The following is a 9,861-nucleotide window of genomic DNA, read 5'->3' on the forward strand; positions in this document are numbered from 1 at the left end:
GGAAAAATATATTATATGGAATGACTAAGCATTAGGCACCTAGATGGTTACAAGATAGACTTTGTGAATGAGAATAACATTCCCACTGACTTACGAGCAGTAGGATGCTATCCAGTGTTTGGGAACTGTAAAGCTCCTATATAACATAAGAGAATAGAAACAATGTTATGTTGTCTTCAGGCTTAGAAAGATAAAGAGGCAGAATACAGTGAAAGACAAAAAAAGCTTTTTCAATTTAGAGAGGTAAAAGGTATTCTAAGTGGAAGAATATGTATTCATTTTTGTTGATAATTTATTGAACTTGCTTCTGTGGCATTTCACCTGTTTTTAAATTCTTTTGTGTTGGTTGATAGTTTCAGTTCCTTCTCCTGTTATTTAACCTTCTATCAGGTATTCTGTATGTGCATACTACAGCTATGAGCTAGGCTGATTTTCCTTTGTATTTTGTGATGCCTTCTGAGACACCGAAGCAAAAAGAGTGATGAATATGAGAATCACAAGCATAATGATGGTATCCAGCAAAGGTAATGAACATTCTTTTTTTCTCTTTCAACCTCTTTCAATTCTGAAATTCAGTAGAAACTATTTGGTTAAATTTTCTTTCAAACAAAATCCTTACAATCTAAATTAAAAATGTCTTTGATGGAAAGCTAAATAAAACTCCAGAGAGTTGTAGAGGGTGTAGCAAGCTGCTGGCAGGAGGGTCTGGGCCTGCCCAATGCTGGACACAGAGGGTTCAAGCCAACTCCAACCCATCCATCATAGGGCACAGCTGAGCCCACAGTAAAGGGGATGGTGGCTTGAGGAAAACATAATAAAAAAGATGGGCAAAAAACACCAGATGGGGTTGAGGGGGGAATGACAGACTCAAAAAGAACAAGAAAAAATACAGGCAACAACAAGGTGAAAGAAGAAGTATGGGAGATAGTGCTCCAGGTACCAGAGCAGAGATTTCCCTCAAGCATGTGAGAAGACCTCAGGTCAAATCTGGTTTGCCCATGGCAGTAACTGGCAAGGGATCTCCCTTTCTTTTTGTCAACTCATGAGCTTTTCCATCTCATTTTCCCCTGTGCCCTGGTGAGGAGGAGAATGAGACTGGCTGAGAGGGGATCTGGCAGCCAGCCAGCATCAACCCACATACATACACACATACACACATACACATACACATACATACACACATCAACACACACACACACACACACACACACGTATTATGTGACATGAAACATGTAGGTAAAGCAGAATATAGAGAATATATTTTACATAATAACATATATATTTACAGACCAGAATTATGACAGTGATTTCAAATTTAGAAAAAAAATTTCCTTCATGGCAACTCCATGACAAAAGAAAAGGTGACAAGGCAACACATCTTGATAAAAAAAGAAAACATTATGTTCTTGAGATTGTGATTGGAATAATTAGTGAAAGAGTGAAATTACCTGCAGAGACAACTTTTCTCAGGGCCTTGAGAGCACTGCTAGGACACAGTATCCCTGTTGAGCCCCTGCACACTGCCCACAGCCCAGAACCCCACGTCAGTCCATGGGGGCATCAGCTGATGCTGATGGGCCCTGTGATGCTGCAGCAGGGCTGGTCTCCAGGGCCCCAGAGCCTTGCCCTGCCTGGCTATGGGCCCTGCTGAGACGGGCTCACTCTTTGGTTGAAACTGTGCCTAGCCTCAGGCTGTCCCCAGGGATGTGGGACGCCCAGGGCTGATGCTTCCCCAGTGTCCCCTCCACTGCCTTGCTCCTGGCTGGGGTGCCTCCTCCTCGCCTCCCTCAGCAAGCATGCAAGATTTTGGGAGGAAGTACAGCTGGAACCAATTCAACAAGGTCAAAGGGATATTCCGTATCATATGACATTGTGCTCATCTATAAAAGCTCATGGAAAGGCAGAGAAAGGTGGTGTTTTCATGGTTACACAATGTCTTACCAAGCCACTTTACACATAGGTCCTGCTTTCCTGGAAGAGGCTGAGCATCTGCCTGTTGATGTCAAGCAGTGACTGAATTCCTTATTTATCTTTGCTTGCATATATATCTTTGCTTCACCTGCTAAACTGTCCTTATTCCACTTTTGCCCTTCAGTCTCTCCCTCATCCCATGGGAGTGGCATAAACAGTGAGTGGATGGAAGCTTAGCTACCAGCTGGGGCCAACCCACGACAGGCACATATATGTCCTGGTTACAGAACATAATTTAATATTGTATTACAATGAATATAAAGCTACAAAGTCTTCACAACTAATATATGAATATGAAGAGATTTGTGGAGAAATAATCCGATAGTATCACTAGCAAGAAATGAGGGCTTCCAGTGTGAAGTAATATATTTATGTTTACTAGATTTTATAATAACAGACTTATATGAACTTCTGTATACTGGCAGAGCCTTGAGATCTTTTTATAATGATTCACACTCATATTACTTATGAACTGGTTGATATGTATTTTCAAGACAGTTTGCTTACTGGTTTTTAACTCATGTTAGCTTATGATCTACATGCAGGATATTGTTTTTCTAGGGGATGAATTTGAATGTATTTTGCCTTCTCCTTTTTCCAAGTGCAGGAAGCAAATCACTATTTGTTTACACGCCTTTGTAATTGATAAGACACATCCCTGGAGGCAAGGTGAGGTTCTTGTTACTAGATCTCTTTCTTTCTTTCTTTCCTTCTTTCTTTCTTTCCTTCTTTCTTTCTTTTTCTTTCCTTCTTTCTTTCTTTCTTTCTCTTTTTCTTTCTTTCTTTCCTTCTTTCTTTCTTTCTTTCTTCTTTTTTTCTTTCTTTCTTTTATTCTTTCTTTCTTTCTTTCTTTCTTTCTATCTTTCTTTTCTTTTACTTTCTTTCTTTCTTTTCTTTCTTTTATTTTATTTTGTCTTTTCTTTTACTTTCTTTCTATCGTTCTTTTCTTTTACTTTCTTTCTTTCTTTTCTTTTTCTTCCTTTCTTTCTTTCTTCTTTTCTTTCTTCCTTTCTTTCTTCCTTTGTCTCTTTCTCCCTTCCTTTCTTCCTTCCTTTCTTTCTTCCTTCCTTTCTTTCTTCCTTCCTTCTTCCTTCCTTTCTTGCTTCCTTCCTTCCCTCCTTACTTCCCTCTCTTTCCTTTCTCTCTCTCGTTCTCTCTCTCTTTCTTTCTTTGTCTCTCTTTTAGCTTCTGTGGTAAAGGACTTGATGCTCTAATGACAGATAATAAAGACAATGAGGAATGATAAGGGAAAGAGGACTTACTTTCATCTGCAAATTCTGCTGTTGAAGAACACCCACATATGTTGTATTACATTGATTCAGAGTTTTGAAACATGGAAGTTTCTGGAGCATTTTCCTTGAGTTAATAGCATAGAGGGCTCCTAAAGGATACTTTAGCAACTTTAAGAACAGAGTAAGCTACTTTAAAGGAAAATACACTAAATTTTTATAAAATTTAATATATTGAGCAATTTCTTTATGGAAATTCTATAATGTGTTATAACTTGCATTCTATGGCACCAAAAAAAATTTGGCATGTTTTGTGCATTCTCTCCAGGCTCATTTCTATTTTATTTCTCATTGTAGCTCACAGAGATGTAACTCAGAGACAATACATAGTAAGGTGGCAGAACCACCAGATAAATTAGGTATGTGGAAAAGGTATCATGCCTATTTATCCTTTAGCACAAAGTTATGCCTTGAAGGAATGTCCAAGCCTTTAAAAAGGTTTTCTGTTAGCTTCAGTGAGAGTATGTCTGAAAGTAAAGGCCTGCTCTCAGCAGGTGATTGGCACCTTGCAGGATGAAAGTTTGCTGAATATTTCATCAATGAAAGGAGATCCTTTTCATATAGTATAAGATTTAATACCTGTTTCTAACAATCCCTCAGTCCATCTATCTGACCATAGAATTTTCATAGTTATAGCTGTGGATTGTGATTAGTTGCTTTTTATGGTCATAAGACATCTTACCATAAATCACAGCATGACAATTAAAGTATCTTTTTCTGAGTTTTTTTGTGGCATCATACTTCAAAATATATTATTTTTGACCAATCAATGACTACATCTTCTAGTATTTTGTTTGAAAGATAGAAAATATTTTAACTCCTACATTTTTACTTCATTAGGAAAAGGTTATATATGTAAATAAAGATTCCTAATTGTGTCATTATACCGGGAGTGGGGAAGCTGACATGGTAAAATAAAAGCAAAGACTGTTGATGTCATAAAAGATGACATGTAAATGGTGTTTATTTCTACCTTTCAGGATATTGAAAGAGTCTGTGGTTCAATGTACTCGGTTCAGACTCTACTGCTGAAAATAGAAAAATACAACACAGTCAGAAATATTGATTATTAGAGCCTATGGAATCCTGCCTCAAGCTTCATCAGCTTGAAAGCCCTGTTCATTTTGTTAAACTCTTCTAGTAAGATACTGTTCTTTAAAGAAAAGTGACCTTTGAACTGCATTTCATCTTTAAATTTTGTGCAAACCTCTCACTGTCTTGCAAGGGAGTTCCGCATGCAGCTGAATGTAGCTCACAAACGTGACAAGAGACGGTATAACTGGGGCTTCGTAGCAAAGTTTCCAGAAATCATGTAACTGGGGATTTATATAGAGAAGTAGAGCTGAATGACAAGCAAAACATTATTCAAATGGTTGTGTTTTGTTTTGTCTTTAAATGAAAAATAACATCATCTAAAAGAAACTATTGCTCAAAAATAGGGCTATATCATACTTTTTATAGGATGCAATTAACCATTTTTACCTTTACTGAGTTTCTTTGTGACCAATACAAATGGAATTGTCACAGAAAGTCACAGTTTTATTGCAATTGAAAACAAGTAATGAGGCCGAGTTTTAATTTTGCAAAAATCAAGATTATTAATTTTGCTTATCTGAATTTAGCAGACAAAAATCAATATGACATGATGTCCCAAAAATATTAGCTTGTGAACCCTAAAAATACATCTCCTTAGACATGTAGTTTGCATTTTATTGTATTGGCATTATTTATTCATTTTTAACATTTTTTTTGCCTTATTATCACAAGATTTATTTTAAAGATCAGGATAAATTCTTACATTAGGTATTATTTTTACATATAGTTATAATTCTCACATGCATTTCTTTGCGGCTTCAAATTCACATCAGAACATACTGTGTAATAACAATTGTAGTACTACTACAGTTTGATTTTCTATTTTCTTATGAGTTAAAATAGTTGTAGAGAGAAGTCCTAAGGAAAAAAGAAATCTTTATTTTCCTTTTGAATCAGCAAACAAGGTCACTACATTTTTAAAGAAAAGGCAGATTCTGTGTATCAGCATACCTGCATTACAATTCTTTTACCTCAGACTTATAAGTTTAAAATTTTACTTTCATATCTGCAATGTTAAAGTAACTCAGCAGTTACTTGTGTAACCCTAGTCTATTTACTGGGGAAGCAGAGTGAAAAACAGAGAAGGCCTTGATGTCACACAAGCATTGTCCAGCCATGGCTAAAACATTACTATGTTCATCAGACATTCCTTGCTGCAATAGATTCTTGGTAAGTGATTAATAGCATACTAAAAATCTTAGCTAAATGTATAAAGAATTGATTGTTCACATATAATCCTTTAGATATAAATCGTTGGTCAAGTCTTTGACTAAGTTTGGATCCAGCTGCACCTGAACTCCCTCTGATAAGGAGTTTAGAGCAAAAGGGGGTCCTCTCTGAACTTTATGTCCTAACAGGAGGGTCTCTCTGGCAATTTTGTCTGAAACTGTCCTCTATGCAGTAAATAATCAAGTGTACCTTGGCACTGAATCTTGTTAAATCACTGTCTCATTTCCTATCAAACTTGATTAGACTGGTTTATATCAATAAATATATTGCTACTTCTCTCTTATGAGTGAATTGTGTCACTCAAAGAGTGACAGCCAGTTTTGAACAATGTAATTTTTATTTGCTAAAAGGAATTCTAGATTTTGTAACTGACCTGCCAAAGATTTTATTTTCACCAGTCATTATCAAACTTCTCACAAATCAGACTATGTCAGAGTGGGAGATCACTGTGTGTTCCTTCATGTCATCAATCACTAACGTGAGGAGTGACAGTGATATTTTCTCAGGACAAAATTGTGCTCAAACCACTGTAACAATTTCTAAAAAGCTTGAGATGCTGTCAAATATGTTTCTAGGTGTTGAAAGTTACAGGATGACCTCAAGGTTTACTTCTTGTATGTTCTTAATCATGAGTCTCCATGTAAGAAAAGAAGTCAGTTGAAAGTCATAAAAAGGTAAATTAAGTCATAAGTTATAAAAAGAAATAAAGATTGTAAAGAAGGTTTGAAGTTAGGTAAGAAGGAAGTTAGACCAGAATGGGTTCATGATGCAGGGGAATGGAGGGGTGAGAAGGGCAAAGAGAGAGCATAGGTTGGTTGGAAAGCTCCATCAGAGAAAATGTGCTTAATCAATGGCAAACAGAGGAAAGGTGTAATCTTCCTAATAAGTACTTTTATGCAATATGTATAGTGGAAGACAAGATTCTAATAGAAATATAATTTCTATTATTTGTATTATTTGTATTATTTCTATTATTCATATAATAGAAAGCTGCATAGTGGGGGGCTGGGGGGCCGTGGCCCCTTGGCAGAGCTCCTGCCCCTTCTCCCCTCGTGGCCTAAAACATGGCCACTTCTTCTCCAACTACCTCATCATCCTTCTTTTCCAGTCTGGTGCAATATGTTTAAATTTTGCAGGAGCGTTAATTGGGTCAACACCAAGAGAGACACCACCCCCTTGGGGGGTTACCATTTTTTTAACTCCGGGGGGAAAAAACCACTTTTTTTCCCACTATAATAGGAAAAATTTACAATCTTTTTTTTTTAACCAAAGTCTGTTCTAAGGATCATGAATAACATATATGACTGGAATACAACACTGACTCCACTTTTCTGAACCTGAAATCAAGAGGCTTATTCTTTATGCACATCTAGAAAGCTTCCACATTAAAGTAGTTTTGGTAGAACTTTTTTGATTACTAGTTTTAGAGGGTTACTTGAGAACAGCTTAAGAAAGTTCATATCAGTATTAAGTGACAGAGGGGCACTGAGGAAGCTCTTTCAGTAAATTATGCCGGATTTCCTTTTCCCTTGCTAAAATGATAATCTTAGTCCTAACCTTCACTCTTACAGACTAGAATTATTTCTTTTTAGCATGGTTGAGATATTCCAGAAATTGTCTCACCAAGGCTGTGCAAATGGCGAAGGCACTCCTCCAATTCCTTACCTTACACATCTTGAAATGTCTGGTTTAATGCTCTGTTCATTCTGTATCATATCTTTTTCTGTGTAGAGGAAATACTGGCACCACTTATTAAGGAGAAAGATAATTCGAAATTAAAAAGATGACCTGGTAAGTAGATATGGCTTCTGAAATACCGCTTGCTAAAATATTTACATGCTAGTGAATCAGTATTTCCTTGCAGAAAAATGTCACACTACTGTGAATTAATTTGCTTTTTCTCCTCAGCCTCTCTGTGATAAAAACCCAAGATGTTTCACAGAAAGTTTTCACAAGAGTGGTTGGCATTCCTCCTTTCAGTTTTTTCAACCAGAGTCCTTGCATGGTGAATAATTGATTCTTAGTGCAGTCATAAATCCTCTTAAATTCAGTGAAAACTTTGCTTTAATATAAGAAATCCTATAATGCACTACCACACTTGGAGAAATCTGGCTAAAAAACATACCTTATACCCAACAAACTATACACCCAAATAATATATTTTTGCCTTTAATATATTACTTAGGGCCTACTTATTCTGTAAAATGGGGATGATACAATTTATGCTAATAAATGAAGCACTTGAACTATAGGGAAGAATGTTCCAAGAGAAGCAGAGTAAAGTGACTACTTCTGTGTATATGCTAGCGTCTCTTGCTGAGGCACCAAATTTCCCTAAAGTTTTAGAGGCTAAGTAAAATAGTTCTCCTCAATTAAGTGTTCATGTTCCTTATAACACTGGTAGAAGGAACTTGACTGAACAGAACAGTTGAGAGAGAAATAGACTAATCCCAGTTTTTGATTTTCTGCCTCATTTTTTAGTTGTTTTGTTGGTTGTTCTTTTTTTTTTCTTTTTAAAGTATTATGTGGCTTTTTGTGGTATGCAGTATCCCAGTATACAAAACATATAACAAATACAATACATACAACAAATACAATAACATATATTAAAAAAAAGTGGCTCTGTTTTCCATTTTATTATTTAGTTTTATTACAGAGGCACAGCTGGGTTTTGAATGACTAAAATTGCAAAGGATTTTAATATAATGCATTGCTCTGTACAATAATTTAATTTACCAAACATGACTTATTTTTTTATTTAGCTTTTCTGTAAAGAACATCTTCTTAATAGAGCAGTAAAACCAAATTATATTGCATTATCATTCATAACCATACTTTCTTTTCATGCCTAATTAAATATGAAGTGTCACTAGAATAATGTGAAAAGCTTATTTCTTACTACTTATAAACTTTCTCTCTTTCAGTTATTATCAAAATATTGTTATTAGTTTTATTTTTTCAAGGAGATGACAATATAAATTTTTGAACATAATCTGTTTATTAATTATTTTTTTCTTGCACCTGTTTGCAAAACTGGATCAAACTTTTTCAGCTTGGAGACTGGTTTCTCTCAACTCTTTAAGCATTCCTGTTTCTTTTTCTCTTTAAATATTTTCTTTAATATTTTCTTTAATTGCAAATGTACAGCACAGAAAAAAGCCCAGATGGAATTAAAGCTCTGTGTGTGTGTTTGTTCAGAGATTTCATCCTACTGGGAACAGAGAGAAATGGTAAGGTAGATTGCTAACAGAAGGGTTGAAATGGATGTATTCAAACTTTTAAGAAGGTACAGAAAGAGAAGATGAAGAGTTGTTACATTCCACGCACGGGTACAGCTTCAATGCATTTTTCCTTTCCAAAGGGTGCTAAGTAATTAAGAATAAGCACTTATAGCTACCTATCTTGTTTTGAAATTACTTAAGTTTCAAAGTAGTAATTTAGATGAGAAATTAGGAAAAAATTAGGAAAAAATTCTTTATTGTGAGGGTAGTGAGGTATTGGAACAGGTTGCCCAGAGAACTTGATGTCCCATCCTTGGAAGTGTTTGAGGCCAGGTTGGATGGGGCTTTGAGCAACCTGGTCTAGTGGAATGTGTCCCTGGCCATGGAAGAAGGTTGGAATTAGATGATCTTTAGGTCCCTTTCAACACAAAGCATTCTATGATTCTATTGGGGGTGTCTGCATGGCCCACCCATGGCAAATAACCTGGATGACAACAGCTGAAAAGAATGGGTTTAAATTTTAGGTCTGAACATTGAATACACAAAAATGTCTGAAGGGTGTTTGCCCAAAACCAGACAGGTTACAGAGGAAGATGACCACTGGCTGGTTTCAATAGTAACAACCTGGAGAAAAGTAGGCTAATGTAGGGAACTTACATTCATAACATGACATAGAATAAAATAAGCACATTTTGCAGGATATTAAACCCAAGAAACTTAAATTTTCTTTACTCCATACATTTTTATTGTAATAACAATTTATCAACAAATGTAAAAATTTGCTTCTGAACAAACCACTTGAAACAGTCTTGTAAGTATGGCTTTCTTAAGCAAGTATTAACATTTCATTGTATGTCCTTTCATCAGAAGTTCTGTCAGACCTAGTAATCCAAACAAAATTTTTTACTCAAACCTATTAAGTTTTCAGACTAATGCAATGTATTTTACAATTACTTTTAGGTCACTTACAGTGAGAGTCATGGACATGAAGTCACTTTGAAAAAATTGCTATCAAATAACAGCTGGATTGCTTCAATAGAGGGAGAGAGAACTCC

Source organism: Pipra filicauda, unplaced genomic scaffold (assembly GCF_003945595.2).
Source record: "Pipra filicauda isolate LSUMZ 115617 unplaced genomic scaffold, ASM394559v2 scaffold303_size993520_pilon, whole genome shotgun sequence".
In the NCBI taxonomy this organism is placed as follows: domain Eukaryota; kingdom Metazoa; phylum Chordata; class Aves; order Passeriformes; family Pipridae; genus Pipra; species Pipra filicauda.